Source organism: Hemicordylus capensis, chromosome 5, assembly GCF_027244095.1.
Source record: "Hemicordylus capensis ecotype Gifberg chromosome 5, rHemCap1.1.pri, whole genome shotgun sequence".
Classification (NCBI taxonomy): domain Eukaryota; kingdom Metazoa; phylum Chordata; class Lepidosauria; order Squamata; family Cordylidae; genus Hemicordylus; species Hemicordylus capensis.
The window spans coordinates 193,206,862-193,233,588 of record NC_069661.1 but is presented as its reverse complement, the minus strand read 5'-3'; the positions used below and the strand labels follow the sequence as shown (position 1 = coordinate 193,233,588).

The 26,727-nt window shown below is 43.1% G+C and overlaps 1 protein-coding gene and 1 long non-coding RNA gene across 5 annotated transcripts in view; both read left to right on the top strand.

Moving 5' to 3' along the window:
- The first annotated feature begins 2,956 nt into the window (after positions 1–2,956).
- On the top strand, positions 2,957–7,002 carry LOC128326246 (uncharacterized). Its single transcript, XR_008307905.1, has 3 exons — positions 2,957–3,173; positions 4,293–4,312; positions 6,346–7,002. It is a non-coding gene; the product is annotated as an uncharacterized LOC128326246 (long non-coding RNA).
- A 2,968-nt stretch (positions 7,003–9,970) lies between these two features.
- OSBPL8 (oxysterol binding protein like 8) overlaps positions 9,971–26,727 on the top strand; it is a 121,733-nt gene continuing 104,976 nt past the window's right edge. Inside the window, exon 1 of one of the 4 annotated variants that reach the window (XM_053253241.1) lies at positions 9,971–10,117. The gene's annotated coding sequence lies outside the window, so the exon portion shown is untranslated. Of the gene's footprint in view, positions 10,319–26,727 lie in introns of all 4 variants that reach the window. The other 3 variants (XM_053253243.1, XM_053253245.1, XM_053253240.1) reach the window with 3 other exon arrangements.

Here is a 26,727-nt window from a genome sequence, read left to right as displayed (position 1 = left end):
TCTCCCCATATTAAAACTGCTTTGGTGCAGTAAGACAACAGAATAAACTGGTTTTCATCTGTGTAGGGGAGCCGCCAGTCAGGGTAGTTGGAGAGGTGGGCACCCTCCCAATCCATGGTCATGTGAACTCAGAAAGCAAGGTAGGAAGAGGGGAGAGTGATTGTGTGGGAGGCAGGGGCTCTATAGGTTGAGAGAACCCTACCCACATTTCATCTCTTCACCCTTTAATTCACGGGTGGATTAAAAACTGCCCTACACAGTTCCTGCCTCACACATAATCACTCTTCTCTCTCCTGCCTTACTTTCTGAGTTCACACAACTGTGGATCAGAGCATGCCCAGCTCTCCTACCCTGGCTGGCGGCTCCTCCTACCCGGATGAGGATTGTGTGAACTAGCCTAATATGTGGGAAGCAGATCTGTCCAACTCTCCTCTTAAAAACCTTTTCAGAGCCCTTGAATTGATTTAGCAATCCTGATACTTGTGTACTTACGATCTACACCCACCTGCTTGGGAAAGCAGAATCACAATTTCACAGAAACAAAGAGAAGGAAGAAAATCAAGTCGCACCCATAAAACACTAGTGCAGGAAAGCTGAATTAATTTATCATCTTCTTCCACTCAGAGCTCAGAAGCTAGAGCCCCCAGTGCTAGGGAGCAAAGCTGCTGTTTGGTAAGAAGCTTGTGAAAGAATTAAATTCAAATCTTGTTACAATTGTTCAATAATCATCTTGTAGCTGATATGTAATAGATGACTCTTGGCAAAAGCTTCTTTGGTATATAACAGTCTTATTTGCAGGGCTTTATAGTGACAGAATTAAAAATATATGATGATGATGCAGGTAGAAAAGGCTGTATCCTTTTGCTATTTTATATTTGTCAGAGGGAGAGCACCTGTCCCTATCAAAAACCAGCAATGCATCTTTCCAACAGCTGTTGCTAGTGTCTACTGGCGTCCACTTTGTGTTTCTTTTTAGATTGTGTGAACCCTTTTGGGATAGGGAATTCTCATTTCTTTTTCTATGTAAACTTCTCTGTGAACTTACATTGAAAAGCAGTATATAAATATAATGAATGAATGAATGAATGAATGAATGAATGAATACTTAAAGTAATTAAGGAACAGAACTATGTCAACAAAACATTAGGCTATGATAAAGAAGTCTTAGTGCTTCAATAGAGCTTCACTAGGTTAATAGCTAGTGCTGCTGTCATATTACTGAGGCAAAGCAGAAAACACTTATTGAAAAGGTTGCTGAGCTAGAAAGCTTGTCTGAATGACAAAAACATTTACAATATTCTGTTTTTTTATTATCTGCAACAACAGGCATCAAGCAAACTGCAAAGTATACTGTATTTTTTCAGTTCTTGGTAAAGGCTGTGCTAACTAAGGAGAACTAATACTTCCAGAAGGTGCTCACAGTGTAGTATAATTAAGGTTCTACTTGAAAGCACATGCTGCATGTATCAAAGATCAAGACTTAATGAGTGGCGTTTGGATTCCGAAGTGCACTATGTATATAATGTATTGGCGATTCTTAAGAGGGCATGAAAAGGACTAGTTAAATACTAATCCTCACCTATCCACTCCTGCTCTCTTGCTTCTCAGGGCTGTTTTACAACATGTTGTGGGAGAGGATGCTTCCTCTGTAACATGTGAGGGCAAAGTTGTATGTCTTTCCCAGCTTGGAATGCACATCATCTAGCTGTGGGCATCATCTACATGCACATCATCTACATGACTACGTGGCCATGTGTCCTCTTTTAAACTGGACAATCTGGCATCTGAATGGCTGGTCCAATATTGGATCATCCTATATAATAAAAGGCTAAGTGAGTGGCCGTGGCTTTGGAACGTTGGGGATCTGCGTCCCTGCCTCCCTGGGCTGTTCTGGGCCTGCGCGAAGCGCAGGCCCAGAAGAGCCCAAGGGACACAGGACCTCAGACACCAGTGTCCCACAGCCACGGGTGGCCATTGAGCCCAAGGGACACAGGACCGCAGACACCAGTGTCCCACAGCCATGGGCGGCCATTAGCCGGTGTGTGGCGGTGGGGGAAAGTGGCCGCCTCGGCCATGAGCTGCGGCACAGTGAGAGGAGGCCGAGGCAACCAGAAGCGGCCGCCCTGAAAAAGGCGAGGGCAATGGTGGCGGGGGAAGACCGAGACGGGGGACAGGGAAGCTGGGCGAGGTGGCGGCGAAGCCGCCAACGAGGCCCCCACCCGCTCACAGCCGCTGCCGCCGCCTGCTCACCCGCCCTCCCAGCTGCCCAAAATCACCTTCCCCACTCCTCCCCCAAAAAGATTAAGGGCCAAAATGGCCCATGAGAAGGTCGCCGCCCCCGCCTATCGCCCTCCCACCCACCCAGCTGCCGAAGACCACCTTACCCGCTCCAGCCCGAGGGAAAAGAGAGGAGCTCACGAGCAGAGCTCCTCTCTGTGCTAAGTCACTGCTCAAACTGCCGCTATGGACGCAAAGGACGCCTATTGCGTCCATTGCGACAGTATGGGCAGCAGCTTAACACAGAGAGTAACTCTGTTCCCGAGTTCCTCTCTTCTCCTTCGGGCTGGAGCGGGTAAGGTGGGCTCCGGCAGCTGGGTGCGCGGGAGGGCGATAGGCGGGGGCGGCCACCTTCTCATGGGCCATTTTGGCCATTATTCATCCACACACACACACACCCCAAAAGTAAAAGCAAAATAAGGAAGAACAAAAACAGAGACAACAACAACAACAACAAAAACCAAAAAGAGAGAGGGGACAAGGGGGAAAAAAAGAGACAGAAAAAGAGAGAGAGAGACAGAAAAGACGGGATAGAAAGCTAGCGCCCGTTATCATAACGGGCTTAAAAATACTAGTTTCCAATAAAGCGCAACAATCAGGTGATTTGGGTGGCAATCAGGTGACCTGTGATATTCCATTCCGGCCACCATGGGAGCTCACATTGATTTGCAAGCAGTATGACCCTCTTCAGCTCCCATAGCCTTATAAAATGCACATGAGGATTAAGCATGAAGGCCAAATGGTGTCTACTAAAATAACTATTTTGGGGATTGAGAGGAACCTACTCAGAAGGAAAATCAAGGAAGCATTATTTATAGAGAAACTGAGACTTGACATTAATGCATGGGAGGCGTTGGCTGACGCCATAAAGTTTATTAGCCTCTGAGCAGAATCAGGTAATTCCCCTTTTCTCTCCCCCCACCCCCACCCCCTCGCTTATTATCTCTCCACCAGTCATGGAACAGAGTGTTATCCCGTCTAAGGAATTTAACAGCTGGGGAACAGAGGAGGTTTTCATCTGTGCTCATTTGTTTATTTAACTGAGAATGGTGTGTTACTATGTTTACCAGCTTTTCATTTTTATTTTTTTGCGCAATAAAAGGTCTTTTTGTTCAGAGTTGGAGTTAATATGTGCATTGCATCGCCAACATATCGACTTATAAAATGTAAAAGCATCAGCCTACATCAAAGGGGCTTAAGCTGGAGAAACTTCTTGAATTTCCAAAGGGAATGTAGTGACTGAACTGAAGCGGAGCTATGAAGTTGTGTTGACTTAAATGAGAGAGCCCCAGCCCCCTGTAACTCAGCAGATCTTATTTTAAGTAAACATGCAGGGATTGCACAGTTAATTGATGAACTTAATGGACAGGGATGTTTTTTGTACTGAGAGTCAAATTGATATTGTTTTGAGATGGTGTATTTAATATTTAGAAGTAGTTCAATTTACATGAACACGTCCTTCTATTTCCCAAATCCTTCTCCCTCCCTCTCTTCAAGCTTCCTCAATTGTTCTATGTAAATATTTTTAAAAACAAAATTTAAAGAAAACAATATATTTATTTTAAAATGCTAGTATTTAACAAATGTCAGTGTCTTCTTCATACTAAATTTCATACTAAATTTCATACTAAAAGGTTTTGTGAGGGTGTGGAGAAGGGCACATTGGAACCCAGGAAAACACAACTTTCAAATTCTTAGGAGCCATGAAGCTCAATGAGTGACCCTGGCCATCTCACTACCTTTCAGCTTAACATACCTCACAGGGTTGTTGGAAGGATAAAATCGGGGTGATGGTGGAGAAGAACCATCTATGCTGTCCTGCGCATAATGGATTTAGCAAGACTGCACTAAATGTGGTGTATATTGTGTTCTCTTGTGTATATTATTTACATTTAAATTATAATAATCCTTTCTAAATTTGCATCTCTATATATCAATGAGCATATGCAGTTTCATGCAGATTTGTTCTCTTTTGTCCTCCTTTTTGGCGATGTTCATCTGCCCACCCTACCTAGTCATAGGCTTCCTCATGATGGTGAGTTGTATTTCAAATTATCTTATTTCTAAATTTACAACTATACATATAAATTAACATGTGCAAACTTTATGCAAATTTGTGTCCTTTTGGTCTTTTTTTGGCAAAGAATGTCTTCTTTGTACTTGGCTACCCTATACATGATACACAGACTCTGTTTTGCCTGTTACACCTGAAGCACAAGTAACTTAAGCCTATCTATACATGCAGTAGAATGAGGACTGGAGGTAGAGTTTTGAGATGGCAGAGTGCACTGTACCACTTCTGTCTATAAGCTAGAAATCACATTTTTAATGCTTCCCTATATAAAAATCTATCGGCAAAAGCAAAAATAACACATCAGAGAGGGAAACTGATTCTAGCCTACATATTTCCCAGCTGTGCAATTATTTTATTAGCAGGATTTATTTATTTGTGTAAGGAAACATTAAAATATATAATCCCCTATAACAGTTTGGTATGGTACAGTATTTCTGCCTCATTCTGCTGCATGTGAAGAACCCCTCTCACCGTTTCCCTCCCCTGTAATATTTGTAAGCTGGTTATTAGGAAACCAGCTTACTCAGACTAGCCGCCCCCCCACCAGCCGTGTGTTTGAGAACAGCATGTTTGGGGGCTATAAGCAGCACCCCTCTATATGATTTGGAACTGCAGGCTTGCAGTCTCCATCTTGGCTACCTGGACTCACAGGATTGCAAGCCCTCCACATGCCCATATTTGGCAAACTCTCAAGTTAGTCACTTCGAACAAGCTGCATGGGGTGGGTAACCTCAAGTCAAGTATGAAAGACAACTGCAAGGTGATTCCCCCATGCCCCTCTCTATTCACAACACCAGGGGCATAGTTGGGGAGAAGGGGCCCTTTATCACCCCTCTCCCCGTTGGTCCCTCGGAGTGAGGGAGATAATGAAAAAAACAGAGAGGGTGGAGCTGGGGGGCCCTCAGGAACTTAGGGCCCCAGGTTCTTTGAACCCATCCACTCAATTATAGCTACATACCTGCACAACACAGAGTAGATGCGAGTAAAGGAGAACTATTGAGCAAGAGAAGAATAAAACTCCTCTTTTTGTTGGCACCAAGGGTTAGTCTCACTAATCTTCCCTACTAACTTGGCAAAGAGGCACCTTTTAACGTGGTGATTCTCTTTATTTAGCAGGGGGAGAGTAACTGGCCGTACCCAGCCACAGCACAGTACCTCCAGTGACTGTTGCTGGTGTCTACCTTATGTTTCTTTTATATTGTGAGCCCTTTGGGGACAGGGATCCATCTTATTTATTTGTTATTTCTCTGTGTGAACCGCCCTGAGCCATTTTTGGAAGGGCGTTATAGAAATCGAATTCTTCATCATCATCATCATCATCATCATCATCATCATCATCATCATCATCACCACCACCTCAATGGGAATTCAGATAAGGCTGTAACACTCCCACCTCACTATCCCAGCATTAAGGGTCTGGCAGGACCAGAGGAAGAGGCTCCTTAGTTTGAAAAGATTTCCAATCTTCCCACCTGGAAGGTCTTCCTACACAAGATAAGTTTTGAGCTCTCCCACTTACCCTATCCCATATTGGTTTTTCAAACCATTCCACTTTATTGTTCGTCAAGACTGCGCACACTTGCGATTGAATCATACAATGTGTATTCTTTTGTTAACCACGGATGTCAATCCCTGCAGCCAGGAGGTATGACCTGTGTTTGGCCCGAAGGCATGTTTTTGCCTATTTACTTATTTATTATTTACATTTATATCCCGCTTTTCCTCTGAGGAGCTCAGAGGAACATGGTTATTTTTATCCTCCCAACAACCCTGTGAGGTAGCTTAGGCTGAGAGATACATGACTGGCTCAGAGTCACCCAGTGAGTTTCATGGTTGAATGGGGATTTGAACTCGGGTCTTCCTAGTCTTAGTCCAACTCTAACCACTATGCTATGCTGGCTCAATCCCAAACCCCATTCAATTGTGAAATTTGGCTTTGGCTATTCCATCTGCCACAGCTATTGCTCAAGCTATTGCTCCATATTCACTTCCAGTCTCAGGTTTGGACCTGTCTCCAGATCCAAATCATGCACCATGCTTGACTGCCTTAGAGAAATGACCACCCCTGGATTCTCCCTGGAACTAGTTGCTTTTCTGGTTCCCTGGTTTGCGAGTGGCAACACTTCCCTCTTCTCCATCCTGTCCTTCTGCTTGGTTCCTGGAAAGAAGAACCCCAGCTTCGCTGGTCTGTGACCATAAAAATGAATGATTGATTGATTGAAGTACCCCAGCGCAGCCCATCCTGCAAGTGTGACTGACACACCAACAGATTATAGGTATTACTAATACTTTTAATGTCTAATTAATGCTTGTAATGCTTGGTTTTAAATTACTTTAATGTTTTAATCATTGTAATTTTGTTTAATTTGTATTGTTTTTATTGTACACTGCCCAGAGATACAGGTTTTGGGCGGTATATAAATGTGTTGAATGAATGAACTCTCTCCTTCCCTCCCTTCTCTTCCTCCTAAGTCTAAACTCTGCACTCCAGGTCCCCTCTCTCTGGCAAGCCTTAAGCTGATTTAATTGTAATTCAGACCTTTAAGTTAAAATGCCTCTTTGTGAATCTCTAACTGATAAGTCAAGTTTTTATTGCCTTTCATCACCTGCCTATTGTTCATTTCCTGTACCCCAATGATCCTTAAATACATCTGATTGTACCATATTCCTCCTCTCTCAAGTCTTTATTTCCAGACCAGACCAAAGCTTTGCACAAATTGACACTGTAATGGACTGTTCACTCCAGTCTCACTAATTCCCCACACAAGCCCAAAGTAGTCTCAGAATGTTCCGCCAGCGTTCCAGAACAGTTCCATTAACACATGTAGCCAGTGTGGGGCCAGTGGGTGCACCACCACATCAGGCACACCTAGGATTGTATTTATTTTATTGGCTTTTTTATTTGTGACATGAGAATGACAGCCTCCATTTAAAGAATGGCAGCTTGTTTTAAGAACAGTTGTAGAGTGTGTGTTTTTTAAGTGCAGGTGGTGCTGATGCTTCCTCCAAAAGTGCACTAGGAGCAACCCAGCTGCTGTGCTCAATGGAGCGGGGGGCGGGGGGAGACCACTGTACCCAGCAGCAACCCAGCTGCCATGCTTAATGAGGAGTGGTCAATTATGATAGCCTAAGAGAAGGAGTTAGGTAGCCCTAACCCCTTATTAAAAGTACTGTTAATCACGCCCCGCAAAGAACCTCCATTTAAAAAAATTACCTGGTGGCAAAGCCATTGCCCAAAAGAGGTAGTGTTTGAGGGCTGAGATACTAAAATGCAGTGGCAAAGGCTACTGTGGGCAGTGATGGATTGCAAAGGGGAGGAAAATTTGAAAAAAGTAAAGCAAGTACTATGGGCCAGGCAGAGACCCAGTCCTAATTGGATCCTAGCCATGTCCCTGGCCACAAAACACCATGTCCCTGGCCACAAAACTAGCCATGTCCCTGGATAACACAACACACAACATGACACACCAGATAACACACACAACACAGCAGGTAGAAGTCATAGCCAGGGGAGCCTTTGCCCAGCTTAATCTGGTGCGCCAACTGTGGCCTTACCTTGACCGGCAAGCCCTGGCAACTGTAACTCATGCCCTTAACCTCTCAGTTGGACTACTGCAATGCTCTCTACCTGGGGTTGCCTTTGAAGATGACTCGGAAGCTTCAGCTGGCCCAAAATGCCGCGGCCCAGCTGCTTATGGGCAGCAGAAAATATGATTATGTTTCACCTTTGCTGAGGTTGCTGCATTGGTTGCCAGTTCACTTCCGGGTCCAATTCAAGGTGCTGGTTATCACCTATAAAATCCTTCAGGGTTTGGTGCCTGGGTACCTTCAGGACCACCTCTCCCATCCAACTTCAACCCACCCTGTGAGGTTGTCTCAGGTGGGCCTTCTCAGAGTTCTGGGCCAAGGGGAGGTACGTGGGGCCCGGGCTTGTGGAAGGGTCTTCTCTGTTGCAGCCCCATTCATATGGAACACTCTGCCTCCTGAGATTCGTAATGTTCCCTCCCTTCTGTCCTTTAAGAAGCTCCTGGAAACCTATCTATTTTGGCAGGCATTTAGTTTTGTGTGTGTGTGTGTGTGGTGGTTCTTTTTATTTTTTCCTTTCCTTTCCTTTCCTTTTTCTCCCTCCCCTTCTTTTCTTGTCTTCGTTGTTGTTGTTTTAATTTATGTAAACCACCTCAAGTCTAAGGAAATCAAGTAGTCAATAAATTTGCTAAATAAATACATACATAAATCATAAGGGCCTACTGTTGATTAATGGCTTCAAAAACTGGGAGTGTTGGATTCCTTTGGGGGAATATGCAAAGGGTTAATTAATAAAGGTGGGGACAGGGAGAGCTGTGGGCCTGAGTCAGGTTCTGAGGACCTAGGCCCTGGACTTTTTCAATATCTAGCAAGGCCTGCCCTCACCCCTTCTTGGCAGCCGGCTACAAAAATTCAGCTTGCTTCTCTTTCACTGGCTGCATTCCAGTGACTAAATTGTTTAACAGGTGTGTGTATCCAGTAGTTGTAGGCCTCAGTTATCAATGTTAATGTACAGCCTCATCCTATTAAATTAGGTGCACCTACACCCATTAAGCATCTAGAGACATCCATATACCCATTCAAGTGGTATTAAGTTATATAAAAGCCTAGATATAAAATATCTCATATATCCAGAGGTTGCTTACAACCAGGGCCGGACTGGGGGCACTGAGAGGGCAGTGGAATGTATGTGGGGAGGGCACTGAGTTTTGAGCAGAATAGGTAATTAAGGGTGGGAGTTGAGGCACAGGGGCGCTGCATGGGTGGGGCGTACCGGGAATATGCCCTGTGGGCTAGTCCGAGCCTACTTACAACAATAATGTGGATGTCTGACAGATGGAAGGAATTGATGTTTGACTACAGTTTCTTGGGTGGGTGTGGGGGATCAGGTTGTACAGTGTAAGCCAGTTAACGGAGTAGGAGGAAATCTGGTAGCAGTTTTGGCTATACTGTAAATAGTAACTAGACGGATAAACTACACCATTTATACTTAGAGCCAGATCTAGGGAAAATTAAAAGTATTTTTAGACCAGAATGACTTGGTGAAAATTTGTTTATATTAACGAAATCTTCTATAAGGAACTGTGTTTTAAAGGAACAAAGAGTGGGTGCCGATTTAAGAAATGATTACGAAGGAGGTGTTCAACTCCTTATTCCAGAACATCCCAGCATGCCACAGAATGGAACGGATGGCGCATTCCACCCATTGTTCACAGACGCTAGAGAGACTGTGAGCGTCTTGATTGCCTTCTTTGAAAGTATATTGGGCTATTGTGGAGAAAGGTCTCCCAGGCAGCGAGGACTGCGGCAAGATTTCAAAGGCTTGTGATCTGTCATCCCGAGCTATTGCTGTGGCGCTGGTGGATTGCTCTTTCCATTACGCGTTGGAAGCAGCGCTCTAGTATGAAGGCAGCGACGGGATGGGCTATGCCACTTCCAGGACACTGTACGCAGCGAGGGCGTGGAAAGAGAAAGAGAGCAGGGCGCGGCGCCTCAGAGGCCCCCTGCTTGCAGCTCTGCAAGAATCACGCGGCAAGGCAGAGGGCGGCGCCACAGCCAGTGCTTCCACCCCGTGCGAAGGATCCCCTATGACGTGACTTCCAGAGGGGTGTGGTTGCGCGTGAAACCTCCTCCCCTCCCTCCGGAGAAGGCTCGCGGAGTCTGGGAGAAGCCAAAGAGGCAGCGGCGCGGCGGCTGTTGATGAGAGAATCAAGCGGCGACTGGGATCTGCAACGGCAGCGAGTGAGCAAGGGGCGCGCGCACCACCACCAGCAGCGGTAGCAGCAGCGGCAAGAGCGCCAAGAGCGGGGCTTCTCTCCACTCGAGCCTGCCTGCTCTCCTCGCGCACCTTGTGTTGCTCTGGCCCTGCCCCTTTCCGGAGGTGGCGGGTCCGGGGACGGAGGGCCAGTGCGCCCCCTTGCCCGGCGGGGAGCCTTGGGAGAGGTAAGGGGGCTCGGCTACCATCTGGCGTCGCAGGCGGGAGGGTGAGAGTTGCCCGAGCGAGCTGCGTGGCGGGAGCCCTTGTCCCATGGGCGCTGCTGGCCGTACGGAGGATGCGCGGAGGCGGTGGAGAATCTCCACCCAAACGGGTTTTTTGGGGGGGAGGGGGTCTTTCCTTGGGCACTGTGGTGTGTGTGACCTTGGGCACGGTTCTTGCTTATGCCAGGTTTTCATCAGTGCCGTCCGAGTCAAAGGGACTTCTCCCCCCCCCCCGCTGCTACGATTATTAACGTGATCATCGTCCACAACAAAGTTGGAGCTGTTGTGGCCCGTGATGGTGAAATGTATTGCCTTTTGGAGTGTGTTTCATTATATTCTTATTCCTCCCACGTGAGTAGATGGAGCGGGGGGGGGCGCTTCTATCACAGTCTGCTTGGTGGTCAACTATTCATGTCCCCCTTCGAGTACCACCCACAAACGAAAAACTATTGTGCTATACCTAATGTGAATCTGTGTCATGAATATATTTGGTCCTAACACAGCTTTACATTTTCTGGGTTTCCTTTAAACGCAGGTCATCATACTGTGTGCATGCAGTTCCCCCCCACACTTGCTGTAACACAGGGGAGCCAGTGACTCTGCCCCATTCTAGGGCTATTGGGGAAAGAGCATATGACAAAGTAGATGAGAATGTGAAAGGTGCAGCAAGGGGTTTAAGCAAGTAACTGTGGCCAGTGGAAAGTCATGGGTTGTTCCAAGTCTCTGCAAACAGAGTATCTCCCTTTTGCTGTCATTTTCAACACCTGATATAATTGGCAGTCTCATAACTTCACATAAACTTGACAGTACTCCCCCCCCCCACTTCTCTGTTAGTCAGCCCTCTGCAATGTAAGTGGATTGGTTAGTTGTTTACTGTGAGTCTCTTCCTGTATGGTGGCAGATTGTTTACTCTGCAGAGAAGTATATGTGTGTTCTGAGATAATTATGGATGCATTTTGTGTGTATCCTGATTCAGTAACAAACTTACCTGGAAGCTAATGCCATTAATATCAGTGGAGCTTGCTTCCAAATGAGACAAAGAACCATAGCCTTAGTTTTGTAAATGGTATCGTAGACATGCAGAGTCAAAGGCATTCTCTCCACCTTCCCCTTTCCTTTAGTGGCATCCATGTGTTGACTCCAGAAGAGAATGGAATGTGTGGGTTGTGGAATATCTGAGGTTTTGGAAATGAGTTGTAGGATGGTCAGAGGGGGATTGCTATTCAAGAGTTCCTTACCAAGGCCTGCATTAGGGGCTGGTGACGTTGGGAGCTTTCTGAGGCCTAGCCCAAGCTTACACACTCTGGTAGGTACTACTACTGGACTGTTTGAATGCCTCACCACTCAGATGCTGATATTACCACAGTGCTCATTAAGTTAAGCCTGTTTTCTATACTCCCTGGAAGTGAAGAAGAAAATAATTTTGTGTGGGTCCAGCATGTGTTCTGCCAAGTGATTAACACATACATGCATGTACACCTGTTGTCTGGGTAATGAACAAGTCTCCATTTGCACAGGCTCTTTAGACAGGCTTGAATTAGACTAGCATTAACTTGAGACAACTTGTTCTTCAGGCAGGACTGTGGTAGTGTTAGAGGCTCACTATAGTCTTTTGTTTGGAGACTGCCCTTCTCTGGGACAGTAACTGATGCAGAGATTTTGTTAAAAGATGAGCCAAGACAGATGAAAGGAACAAGATGGAGCAGTGTTTAATAGGGAATGGGGAAAGGAATTTGGATATGATGAATATTTGTAGGGGAATTGGAAAGGATAATTGATTTAATAGGGAGTTGGGAGAAGAGAACTGGAACTCTTCAGTTTCGGAAATACCACTACTAGTAGTGATTTTGGCAAGCTATGAGCATTGAGATCCTCTGAACAACTGTTAATTTTCCCTTCGTTGCTGACTCACTGTTTATTTGTGAAATGCAGGTAGTTCTAGGTGGCTCATAATAACTTGTTTATCCTCTAGACCAGGGATTCTCAACGTTGGGTCCTCAGATGTTATTGGACTTCAACTCCCATAATCCCCAACCAAAGGCCACTGGGGCTGGGGATTATGCGAGCTGAAGTCCAATAACATCTGAGGACCCAACATTGAGAACCCCTGCTCTAGACTGTTTGTGGGGTTGATTGCTGTCTTGTGTTGGAGAATAGCTAGTTTTCCTGTAGGCTGTACTAGCATCCAGGAGACGTACAAAATGAATGTGAAAAGTAGATGATGATGATGATGATTTTACCACAAAGCACATTCTGAAGTGACTTAAACATGTTACTAGGAATGTGCACAGAACAGGTCCGGAGGCCCTTTATGGGCCTCTGAACTGGTTCAAAAGATTGGCGATTCAGTTGGTTTGAAGGTTGGGGGGAGATAACATTAAGGACTGCGGTGTGTACCCCCCACACACACACATTTCTCCGGCCAGTGCTGTTCTCAAAAATGGTCCCGCGGGGGCGGCAGCATACCTCCTTGCCACCCCGGTGCGTTGCAGAACGGAAGTGGCCGCTACATGTGTGCGCATGTGCAGCAGCCATTTCCGGTCCATGACGCACTGGGACCACAAGGAAGTGCACTGCTGCCCCAGCGGGACTGTTTTTGAGAACAGCGCTGGTGGGGGAAATGTGGCGGCGGGGAGAGCACACACACCAGTCTTTAAAGTTATCCCCCTCACCTTGGAACTGGCAGTCGCCGTTTCCGTGCACATCCCTATGTGTTGCATATGCAATTTATCCTGCTTTTTATGTACCTGAGACTTAGATTTGCTTACCTTCTGTCTAGTAATTATTTGAAGCTGGAATGCTTGCATATCAAAACCAATTGATCCAATAAAAAATACTGCTTCATCTATCTTGCAATTTTCTGTAAGACATTTAAGACCTTGCAGACATTGTTGAATATTTCAACGTATTACTCGCTTTCAGACATTCATGGTACTCGTCATAAGATCGTAAAAGGAGAATGGAAAATGAGGGGGTTGCGTATGTCTGAGTGTCCAATTTCTGTGACCACCCAGGTATTCTATAACTAGGTGTCAGAAAGAGCTATGTCTCCCCTGCTGTGTGAGTATGAATGTTCTTTTCCCCCCATTGAAGGTGTGCTTTGTATCATTCCTGTATACTCTTTGTTTAATGACGATGATTGTTCGTATGATTTCATCTTTCGTTGTATATCACTAAGGTATTTTCCCCACTAACCTGCCATTTTTCAGTTAGGACTGTTACCATTTAGCATAATTAGATATGATAGTTGGCAAAACTTGTGTAAATTTTGCATATTTGAGTGCTATTTAGCCTGCGATATGATCACCAATTGTTCTTATTTCCTCAGTTTATTTCTCCATGTTACGGTTCTTTAATATGTTAGGATGAACTTGAGGTTGGCTATTATGTCTGGTGACAACAGCTTGATCCATTATACCTTTATTTCTGGGGTTCATCACAGATATCCAAAATGCCAATTTAAAAAGTAGATAAATTATAGTTGTAGAGTGCTTCTTAGAATCCTATCATTCCATTAGAAAAGTCCTGTAAAAATTATTTTGGTTTCTTAACAGATAACTTTCAGTCTCCTTTAGGAAAGGAAAAAAAAAAGACTATCAAAATACTACGAAGGCTTGTCATTCCACAGGAAAATGTGTGTTGCATGACTGCTGCAATTTTCTTTGCGCTCCTTGCTGCTTTCTTCTTGTGAAATCCTAGGAGTATCCTTATATCATGTTTTAAAATTTTGTATTTTTAGATTCCCTCCCCCTCAGTCTTAATGCTACATCAATTTTAATCTCCGTAATACTGCAACACTTTCCTTATATTGCATTTACTGTATAGTATTACTGTTTTACAACTTGTGCTGGTCAACGACCGTAATAAAGATTATTATTATTAGGAGTATGCTACTGAGATCTCTGCTCTCTGAAGAATAAAGCTCTAAATCAAAAATAAATATTGGATAGTTTTGCTAACAGGCAGTATCTTCAGTTCAGTTTTATTACAGTCATTGACCAGAAAAGAGAACATAAGAATACAAATAACAATATCAATATAACAAATATAAATAAAATTAAGAGTTAAGATTATAATTAACAATGTTAAAATATCCAACTAAGGGGTACGCATAACCTCCAAAGATACAGGCAGTATCTTTAGAAAGTGGTTGAACAGTGTGCTGCTTATTTAAGTTCAACTGCAGCTTCATCCAAACATGCACTAATTTTCATAATTTTGTGTGTGTGTTAAATTGGGTCCTATCATATACTCTTCACGTTTGCCACCAGTGAAATATTCAAGATACTTCTGGTTGAGAAAAGGAACTGCTAAAATCTGAGAAGAAAATCCACTTCTGTATTTAAAGTTGTATCTAAGATTGCACACTTTACAGTTCTGTATCTTTGATGACAAAGTATGACAAATTACACGTTTGCAATTATTCTGTTCCTTCTTCTTTTTTCATATGCAGAGTTATGTGCTAGCTTGCAGAGCATTTGGCTGGCAGGAGCTCCATTGGAATTGTGCATTCATTGTCCTAATTGGATTTCTTGTGTCTCCATTGTTTTTTCTCCCTCTAAGATCGTACTTGTTGCATCTAGTTTCAGATTTTCTGGCCTGTGTAGAACATATGCTTGGAAGTCCCAAAATGGGTTTTAGTTGCTTGTGAGGATTCTGTCCTCACAATAGAATAGAACTGACTCTGTTCTATTTTTTCAGGTGTCAACTCAGTTCTGATTCTAACAATTTTTGCAGAAATCTTAAGTTTCTTCCAGATTCATTAAAGGCATTGTCCAATTCTGTTTGGCTCTAAGAACCATTCTAAATGTTTACAGACGAACATAGGAAGCTGCCATATACTGAGTCAGAGCATAGGTCCATCTCGCTCAGTATTGTATACACAGACTGGCAGCGGCTTCTCCAAAGTTGCAGGCAGGAATCTCTCTCAGCCCTATCTTGGAGATGCCAGGGAAGGAACTTGGAGCCTAGATGTTCTTCCCAGAGCGGCTCCATCCCCTAAGGGGAATATCTTACAGCGCTCACACTTCTAGTCTCCGTTTTGTATGCAACCAGGGCGGATCCTGCTTAGCTTAAGGGGACAAGTCATGCTTGCTACCACAAGACCAGCTCTCTTCCCAGACTTCTCTCTGAGCCATGGAGGCGGCAGACTTGCTGCTCGGCCACAGCAACTCCCTACTCCCTCACTTGTTTGCCCCTACCTTGCTTGCTTACTCCTCCACCTGGTCATGTCCATCTGACTCAGGAGGAAGGGGTGGACAGACACGGCCCAAGGGGATGAGTGAGCAAGCAAGGTGGGGGCAGACTCATTCTTCTGTCACATCCATCTGGCTGAGACAGGCGGTGGATGGACGCAACCAGGAGGAGAAAGAATGCAGTGCCTCGGACTTGCTTGTTCACTACCCTTCCTGGATGATTCAGTTCAAATCAGCAGTAGAAATAATTATTTTTCTCAGAGTTAGTCTCTGGTGGGTGGCTCATTACCTTTGGAAACTGTTTGAATTGATTGACTTACTGATGGTTAGCAGATGTGTTTGAAGTTTTAGGTGGGTTTTTTTAAAAAATCCACCACCAGTGATATATTTTTGTGGTTTTATCATATGAAGACGACTTGGTGTGGAACAAATTTCAATGTACTGAGGTAAAGTATTGAGTAGAAAAGTTATATTTAAATATGAGGCAATATCTTATCAAGCAGTTTGCAGTAATTTTCCTCAGCTATGCAGATTCATATGCAACAGGAAAGCTTGTTGTTATCTTTGGCATATGAAAAACATCAGTTTGTAAGTGTGCAATTCAGATTTAAGAGCCAAATCACAACCTTTGAAAATGTGCAGACTGATAGCTCTGAAATATTCTGGAATATTATATTATGCCAAACTAAATTATCTTGTTGATTTAAACCCTGTCAACTAATCAAAAGGGTTTTTGCAGCAGCTTATAGAAAGAATAAAACAAATAAAATAGAAAACTTGGGTTAGGGCAGTATAAAATAAATAAATCTCAACCTACCAAATACAAATCAAAACCAGCAGTTTGTAAAAATAAGCTCAAAGCTCAACAACCAGAGGCCACCTTGAATTTTTTCAACTTTCTGAAAGATAAAAGGGAATTGGTCAAATTGACCTCCTTATGCAGAGTTAGGGTGCCACCATGGAGAAGGCCCTAATATTGTATAGCCTGTTGCCACACATCAGATTGTGAGGGTAGCTTAAGCACGGCCTCTCTCCACAATCTTAGCCATGGCACCATATTGGAAGTGGTCCTCTTGCTGTAGCTTCTTTACTATGTGTTTCTATACTACTATTTAAATTACTGATTGATTCATCATGTATAGCGTGTCACAAAATATAGTAAAACATAATATTGTAGAAACAGATCACTAGTGGAGATGGTTAAACTTTTTTGACAGCTGAGTTGTGGACAGTTGATGGTTTGAAACCTGCATAAACAAGAGATGAAATAATATATATCTAAAAATAAATTTATCATGCTTAGTGTTATAATACACATTGTAGTAGCTAAAAAATCTTGCATGCAACTGGTATTCATAGGCATCCTGCCTCTGAGGCTGGAGTTGGCCTATATCCCTCCAATTAGCCGTTGATAGACCTCTCCTCCATGAAGTTATCCAAACCCCTTGTACAAAGGTCCTTGTACAAAACTTGTTGCTGACTAAAGTAAAGTGTACTGTCTAGTTGGTGTCAACTCCTGGCTACCACAGAGCCCCATGGTTGTCTTTGGTAGAATACAGGAGGGGTTTACCATTGCCTCCTCCCATGCAGTATGAGATGATGCCTTTCAGCATCTTCCTATATTGCTGCTGCCCGATACAGGTGTTTGGGAAACATACCAGTGGGGATTCGAACCGGAAACTTCTGGCCTTTTAGTCAAGCCATTTCCCCACTGTGCTATTTAGTGGCTTCTAGAGTTTTATAAATCCAAGGCAGTGGTGCTTTCTAACCCCATGTAAAGCAATACATGAAGTCCTCAGACTTAGGACACAATTACTTCCTGGAAAATGTTACTTTAAGTTGAAATGTCTTAACTTAGAATCTATTTTCTGATAGGAAACAGTGTTATAAATGGAAGTTTGGTTCCAGAACCAAGGCCAGGCACCCTATCCCACCCCCACCCCCGTGATGCTGTCAGAGCTGGTGGTATGTCAGTCACAGTCACGCAGAGATGCAGCAGAGTTATTGATATTGGAGAATTGGAAGTTGCCACCCATTTCCTTCCCAGTCCCTTTTGCTGCTTTCTCACTTACTTTCCTTCGGTGGAAGGGAGACCACTGGGCAGCTCTGTCTCCGTCTCCTCCTCCTCGGCAACAGTTAGATGGGGAAGAAAGGGGGACGGGCAGGAAGCTATGTGTGGCCTTGACATTGGCTGGGCCCTCTCCCTCTTGCTATCACAGTCCAGCAATTGAGCCTGGAGGAGAAGGAGCAGTAGAGTGGTAGGAGGCGCATCCTGGATGGATGAGTCAGCAGAATCCTCAACAACTTTGGAGGCAGTATCAGCTGCTGCTGCCGCCAAGACTACCACTCTCAATGACAATGTGAGCCTGAATCACCATAGTTGCTGCCAACTCTTCTAGCCCATGTGTCAGCAGCTGTCTAGCGGAGTCTCCCTTCCCACCACAAGTATTGTAAAGTTGAAACAACTTTACACCACACACTGGTGGTGATATATCAATGATTAACACTAACCACGGATTGCTAACCAGTTTTACATCCTGATTAAAAACTTTGAGTAATATTGGTGCTATTGTAATCCTTGACCAGGGTAGGAAGAAAGGAGAAGGTGAATTCAGCTTTAACACAATACCTGAGGGTCATGCAGCCTACCTCAACCTGAAGAGTGCATGTCTTCCCCTGCCTCCATTCCTGTGTGCATCCCTACTTTGTAGGTTAGGAAATGCTGAGATTGATCCAGACATCTAGGCCCACCAATCATGGCAGATCCTAGCTTGCAAAGGAAGGAGGCATATGCATAGGGATGGGAGAGGGGAGCATGCATTCTTGGGGCTGAGGGAGGTTGCACGAACCTTGGGTTCTGCATTAAGTCTGACCGTGGTCAGAGGGTGATCTTAGGCATGGTTATTAAGAGAGAGCTAGCATTCCATGTGCACCACTGTTTTTTACACAATGGTATTCACTTTCTCTTAGGGAGGAATTGTAAAGTTTACAAGTTTCTCACTATTTTGCCCACAGCTACACATTTTCAGGGGCAAGCTGGGCGAAAGGTTATTCAGATTCTTTTGAGTTTATCTACAGTGTGTTCAGATTACTTAAGAAAAGGCCTAAGGGTATGCTCGCTTCTGTGCAAGATGTTCATGATTCAACTCCCAGGCTGATTTGTGCTCCCAAAGGTAGCAATGCTGAACCTTAGAGAATCTTGAGCTATAAGTAGCTACTAGCTCCAACTTCTAAAGTGAAACCTTCATTTTCAGAGACAATATACCGTTGAATACCAGATACTGTGGACAAACATTAATGAGTGGCTGTCTACTTTGTGAGCATCCTGAGGCACTTGACTGGCTCCTGTGGGACAACAGAGTGTGGACTAGATTTATTTACTTAAAATATTTATATCCCATCCCTCCAGTACAATACTGCTCCTGGTGGTTTACCACAATAAAAGCAGTATACAATTAAAAACAGAACAAATTAAAACTGACCCAATTAAAAAACCCATCAGACTGTACTGAAAAATGTTAAAAAGCCTCTCTAAACAAATGAGTTTTAAGAACAGACCCTAAGGGCGGGATCATGGCTAGATGGCTCCCTGTTCTGATCTAGTAAGGTAGTTCTTGGTTCTTGCGCTCTTTTGTTTCCTATTATTTGCCTTGCAGCCCATTTAGCATTTCCGCTTTTTGGACTTCAGAAACCGCTCCCTGATTGGGTCGTCCCCCCTCCCCCCGCTTTTAAAAGTAAGAGAGATGTGGAGTGGTTTGCCTTCCAGTCTGAAATAGGATGAGCAGTGTTTTGGGAGACAGTATTTAGTTTGGTGGGTTTTGTTTTTTTTAACTCAAGGTATGTTAGGAAGATATGGTGTTCTTATTAGAGGAAAATCATGTTTTGTTTTTGAAATGTCTGTTTGCTGCCTTAATCACTAAATTTGTGGGCTTAGAAATCTCATTCTCCACTGGATATTGATAACTAGTTAGTGGAATCCTTAGGATTGGCATCTTGAGAGTGTGTTACATAGGAATACTTGAACAAATGTAATGGTCTGTTAGGTGCCCCTTTGGAATATTTTGATTATAGCAATATTGCCACAACAAACAACAACTGACTTTATTTTTGGTCACCAGAGGAAATATATTTTTTAAAAAACCAAACAAACCCATACACATAAATAATACAGAGTACATAATTTACAAAGTCACTGAATACATAAAATGAATATACAAATATAAAAATGCATATGTGTGGAGGGGGTCCTATCACAATTTATGATGTACTTCAGTAGATGATAATAGTTAGCTATTCAATTAGATGTCATATCCTTGCGGATTCTACTAGCTATACGACAAAAGTTAGGAACTGAATAAGAAATCACCATCATAATCTGAAAGAAGATATTGGGTATAAAATTCATCACAACGACCCAAGTTTTCTAAAAATGGAGATATAGTCACACTACAGATATCCCTATAGAAGCTAAAATAAAGTAATGCATGGGCTGTCGTTTCAATAGTTCCCAATTCCATGTTTTGATGACAAAACACTCATCAAATGGAACTTTATTAAATCTACCTACAAGAACTGCAGTATGCAGAGCATTAAAGCATACCTGGATAAATACCCACTGATATTTTGCTGTCATAAGGAGATTCAGATACCTAGCTAGTCTTGTATTCAAAAATTGGTTTCCTAACAGTACTCACTTAGAAATAAGGCTTCTATTGTTCTGTCACTCTGTATCTGAGAGTGTTTAACAAAGCACCAACTGGGTTTGATCAAAGCCCATTGCTATTAATACCTGAGGTGAGAAACCTTAGATACACAACTTCTTTTCAAGTGTGTATACCCATTTAGAGGTGAAAGTATTGACTAGCATCAACTGAGTCAACCCCAAAGGGTAAAAAAATTACCTTAAGCCAGAATTTGAATATACTAAGCCATATTTTAGATTCTGCCCTAGGTAACCCAACCTTTACTCAGAGGACCACTTTAGGGACACTATAGGCTACTTGGAACAACTTTCTTAGAAACTTGGACTGCACCACTTCCAACACAAAGGCATTAGGGTATTGTTCAAGTTGAGTACCATATAGAAGTTGTGCCAAGGCTTTAGATTCAAACAGCCTAATTGCTGTGGGAATAAAATGGGCACCTCTAAAATGGAAAAAGGCCAAAATAGCTGCTGTAGACTTCCGTGCATTTTGTGGCACGTACTCTAGTTGGGCCTTATGGCTACCAGAGGAGTGAATACCCAAATGCTTTAAGAATATTTAAAGCACCTGACTTGTTCTATCTTGCATTGATCAATGGACCAGGCCAGTGTCTTCGGTGCTTTGCAAACCCCATAACCTTCATTTTGGTGTAACTAATCCGGAAAGCCTGGGAACTATTAAGTGCCCTTCTCAGCCCAATTGGAATTTGAGATAAAATTACAGTGTCATCCACTTAAAGAAGAACCGTAACATGTTTAGAAGCCAATTTAAGTGGTTGAAAATCAGTTAACTAGATAAGTAAAGAAAGAATATATTAAAAAAATATAGCACTGTTTAATGCCTCTAAAGGTTGAAATTGCTTTAGAAAGATGACCTCCAGCATTACACCTTAACTTCAAACAAGAATTCTGATATAAATTATGTAAATGGAGGAGCAAATGGTGATCAATCATAGAAACTTGCAGTTTGCAGTATACCACAGCTTCTTCCTAAATATAAGGTTGAATGCGAACTTGAAGTTGGCAGACACAGCATAAAGAGCTGTTTTGGAGCCTGAGATACGTTTTTCCACCAAAAGTTGCAGAATTAGAGCCTGGGACACTGGAGAATGGCTGGCTCTAAAGCCTGGCTTCTCTGCTGCTAGAATGTCTTCAGAATCAGTCTAGTTAAAAGCTTTCCGTACAGATGTCTAGCATAGTCACAAAACTGCTGTATGTGACTTGGTACTCTTTGCTTATTCCTTGCCCAGCTGACACACAGTGTCTTGTTTCTTATGTTCCTACTTATCTGGATAAAGAAAAAGGCTGGGGTTTTAATAATTCCAGAGAGGCCCAAGACTATATAGGGGTAGTATCGAATTATTGGAATTCTCATTTCCAGTTCTGTGTGACTCAAAGGGGTGACATAATTTAATATTATCTGTGTTTTGGGAAAACTTGTAAGTTCTGATGTTAATCTTATTTATGATAGATAACAGCTTGGATCCAAATGAGAGATTGTGGGAGGAGAAAGCACTTGCACTCACGTAGGGGAGGGTTTCTCTGATTTTGCCAGTTAACTTTTCTTCCTGCTGCAGCCACCTGTGCTACATGCCATGTTGTTCTCCCAAGCCCTAGGAACTGCTTTATGTTGGGTGCATAGGAATCTGCAGTAGGGAAGGGAGAGGCAACAAAACCCTGTTCTATGGGTAGACCCACTGCTCACTAAAGCTAGGGTACAAGCCAGTGGAGTGAGGCATCTTAAACGTCTTTGGTCTCTCATGAAGTAAAGGTAAAGTGTGTCATCAAGTCAATTTTGACTCCAGAGCCTTGTGGTTTTCTTTGGTAGAATACAGGAGGGGTTTACCATTGCTTCCTCCCGTGCAGTATGAGATGATGCCTTTCAGCATCTTCCTATATTGCTGCTGCCCGATATAGGTGTTTACCATAGTCTGGGAAACCTACCAGCAGGGATTTGAACCAGCAACCTTCTGCTTGTTAGTTAAGCATTTCCCCACTGTGCCATTAGGTGGCCTTTCTCATGAAGTAGCACTGGCCATATATGTTATGGTGTGAAAACTAACTTTGGCAGTTATTTGGAAGTGCAGTGTACAGTAAGCTATGCTGAGTGCTGAAGCCACAAGCTAGTTTTTGGTAATTGGTCAGAATTTGACTTCCTGACTAGATCAGTCCTATCCACATTTTAATGTTAACCTCCAAGCTGTTTGATAGATTTGTAAGGCATTGCTCTCTAATAATTGAGAGGGCGGTGGCCCCCTAGCTCCAGACTGTCTGTCTTATTTATTTATTTATTTATTTATTTATTTATTTATTTATTTATTTATTTATTTGATTTTTTTATACCGCCCTTCCGAAAAGGCTCAGGGCAGTTTACAATTAAAAACAGAAACCATTAAAACCAATAACAATTAAAACAGAGATATAAATATTAACACCAATTAAAAAACATCTTAAAAACAATTAAACTATCATAACAATTAAAACCCTGAAAACCAGGTTAGGATTAAAACAATTAAAACGAATTAAAAACTCTGAAAGCCCAGGCCAAACAGATGGGTTTTTAGGGCTCCCTTGAAGATCAGTAAGGAATTAAGATTACGAATTTCTGCTGGGAGTGCATTCCACAGCCCGGGAGCAGCCACAGAGAAGGCCCGCCTCTGAGTCGCCACCAAACAAACCGGTGGTAACTGGAGACAGACCTCCTCAGATGACCTTAACGTGCGGTGGGGATCATGTAAAAGAAGGCGCTCTCTAAGATATCTCGGACCCAAGACGTTCAGGGCTTTAAAGGTAATAACCAGCACTTTGTATTTTGTCCCGAAACATATCAGCAGCCAGTGTAATTGTTTCAAGACAGGCATAATATGGACTCTCCAGGTTGCCCCATAGACCAATCTGGCTGCTGCATTCTGAACTAACTGAAGTTTCTGGACTATGTACAAAGGCAGCTCCATGTAGAGCGTATTGCAATAGTCAAGCCGGGAGGTTGCCAGCTGATGCACCACTGTTTTGAAGTCATCCTCTTCAAGGAATGGGCGCAGCTGTTGAATCAGCCGAAGCTGATAGAAAGCACTCCTGGCCATGGCCTCCACCTGAGATACCAGGGTGAGGCCTGGGTCCAGGAGTACTCCCAAGCTGCACACCTGTTCCTTCTGGGGGAGTGTAACCCCATCCAGCACAGTAAGATCTAACTCACACCTCAGATTCTGAGCCCCCACAATGAGCACCTCCGTCTTGCTTGTATTCTTGTCTTGGAGGAAATTGATGATCTAGGCCCACTTTAGACTGGCTTTTGGGCGGGGTATGGGGTGGAGACTGCAGTGGTTGGCCTGTTGGATGGTCTCCAATTGGAAATTGACAGAGGGAGTGTGACTCTGTTGGTCCTTTTGGGTCTCTCAGCAGCTTTCGAGACTATTGACCATAGTATCCTTCTGGAGTGTCTGAGGGGGTTGGGAGTGGGAGGCACTGCTTTGCAGTGGTTCTGCTCCTACCTTTCAGATAGATTCCATATGGTGTCCCTTGGAGACTGATGTTCTTCAAAATCTGAACTTTTGTATGGTGTCCCTCAGGGTTCCATATTGTCTCCAATGTTGTTTAACATCTATATGAAACTGCTGGGAGAGACTATCAGGAGACTTGGTGCAGGGTGCTATCAGTATGCTGATGGCACCCAAATCTATTTCTCCATATCAACCTCATCAGGAGAAGGCATAACCTCCCTAAATGCCTGCCTGGAGGCGGTGATGGGCTGAATGAGGGATAACAAAATGAGACTGAATCCAGATAAGATGGAGGTACTTATGGTGTGGGGTCGAAACTCGGGAGATGAGTTTTATCTGCCTGTTCTGCCTCTCCCTGGTGTCCCAGGTCGAGGCAGTGGCCAGAGGTGTCTTCTGTCACCTTTGGCTGATACACCAGTTGTGTCCGTTTCTTGAGATAAACAACCTTAGGACAGTGGTACATATTCTGGTAACCTCCAGACTGGATTACTGTAATGTGTTCGGTATGGAGCTGCTTCTGTATGTAGTCCGGAAACTACAGCTAGTTCAGAATGTGGTAGCCAGGTTGGTCTCCAAGTCATCTCAGAGAGACCATATCACTCCTGTATTGAAAGAGCTATACTGGCTGCTGATAAGTGCCGGGTGAAATGCAAGGTGCTGGTTATAAACTATAAAGCCCTAAACAGCTTGGGCCCTGGGTATTTAAAAGAAGGTCGTCTTCATCGTGAACCCCACCACCTATTGAGATCATCAGGAGAGGTCTGTCTGCAGTTGCCACCAGCTCGTCTTGGAGCCCAAACAGAAAATAAGGTTTTTACCAACAATTGCTGTATAAAATGCCCACAGCCTGTGTTTTAATGTGATGGCAAAATAATTTTATGACTGATAGATATTTGGAGCTGACAGTTTGTATGGGAACTTCGTGCTTTGCAAGAATGGGTGAAGCAAATAACACTTCGTGAAGTACAGTACAAACTATTTGCATAAATGAATACATATCCCTCTGCCTGTTTGTTTTCTAAGGCAAAGGCAAATCTGCAGACAGCCTTAATGTTTATGTATGGATGGAGCCCAAACAGAAAATAAGGTTTTTACCAACAATTGCTGTATAAAATGCCCACAGCCTATGTTTTAATGTGATGACAAAATAATTTCTATTGACCATCTACATTGTCTGTAGTATTGTGCTGGATTTTAGAAGTGTTCTTAAGCAAAGAGAGAAGTATTGCCTCTTCCAAGAATCTCTGGCTGACATCAGAGTAGTGTTGCTCTAGCACAAGGAGAGAAGTTGCACTAATATAAGAAGTTTGTGGCACTGCGCAGAGTTGTGGTGCTCTGCAATGTTGCACAACTGGTAGTGGAAGATACTCTTCAGGAGGACACACACAAGCTGCATGACCCTTTCACTAGCACAAGAACTAGTCTGGAACAGAATGTACTTTCTTTATACAATCTCCCTGTGCTAACACAGCAGTATTGCACTAGTCTGTATATAAGCCCTGAATCTCATCACAACAGGAGCCTCTGGTCCTCTCCTTTGTATAATTTTTCCAAGTTAAAGAGAAATGTTTGCTGCTGGTGAGTGTGCATCTGGGAGCCCCTGGACTATTTACTATCTCTTGTCTGAATTAAGAAATTTTAGTGTTTAGTGGAAATAGTTTTGGGTAAACTGCTGCATAATGTGGATCCAACTATAAACACGGGTCTTTGACTTTAAATAGCTGTCTGTTTGGCAACATCTTATGACTTTTAACATGTTGGGCTGGGGAAAGGTAACCTTTTTAGTTTGACCCATCTCAACTACATGCCATAATTCTACTTTGGAAGTTCAGATTGATGCAACATGACTTGGATTGGACAGCTCTCTAGGCTCTTTGCTTGGGTCAGCATCCCAGATAATCTTATATGCTACCAAATGAGATTAAATTTTTAACTTTAATGTATTGCTGCTGTTGGAGGAGGAGTGGGGTGAGAGGAATCCCATCTCTTCCTTTAGCATGCTCCTAGTACTTAGGGTGGGGTTCATTCAATATAAACTGGTTGCCCTAGAGTAAAGGCCTTTATTATTCTGTATACTAAAATAATATGCTTTGCTTATAAACGGTGATCTGCAGCAAATGCCTTAGATAAGCAAACAGTTGCATGAATTGCACAAAGGGAAGTGGAATCAATGGTTTAAATAAAGCAGTTTATCATCAATCTATCCAGCTTTTATTTGTTCAGTTTTCTAAATATATGCCTAAGCAGCAGCTTAGTTTCAAAAATAAATTTGGATATTGTGCTACTTACTCAAATAAAATATATAGAACATTGTGAATGAAAGAGCAGGAGGAAGTAACGCTTTTATATTTGATCTTGGTGCCTGTGGAAGGCAGTGTATTTATGCAGTCTTTAGTATTAAATAGATGAGATGACAGTGCAAGTTTTGGAGACTTCATTAACTCCACAGTTTTTTCTAAATAGTACTGCAATCTTCACTTGACAAATGAGATATTTACTGTTTTATTGGGGATTGGGATGGGGAAGGGTCTCAGAGATCTGTTCCTCTTCACCTGCCCCAAGATGCAGTATGCATTGACAGCTTCACATTTTTATGTGTAGAGTTGTATTTAAGGGTTGAACAGTTAGGAAGGTTAATTATAAACTGTAGTTAGAAGCAGGTGGTAGCTGCATGTTGAAAGCGTTGGAGGTGTTGCTTGCTTAGTTTTCATCTCACTTAAGCCTAATTTGCTGCATGAGGAAAATACTATATAAATGTCCATCTGTTGGATGGGTGAGCACAGTAGTGTGTGTTTATAAGCTTGTGTTAACCTTGTTGAACATTCATTTTGATAAGTAAATGGCTAATAGAGCATATTCAGATGAATTTGAATAACTGTTGTTTTTTTAGTACTGTCTTTATTTTAAACATTTATATTCCTGAATTCTTATCCTACAGGACTTTCCTCTTTAGGAGACAAAATATGTGATATTATA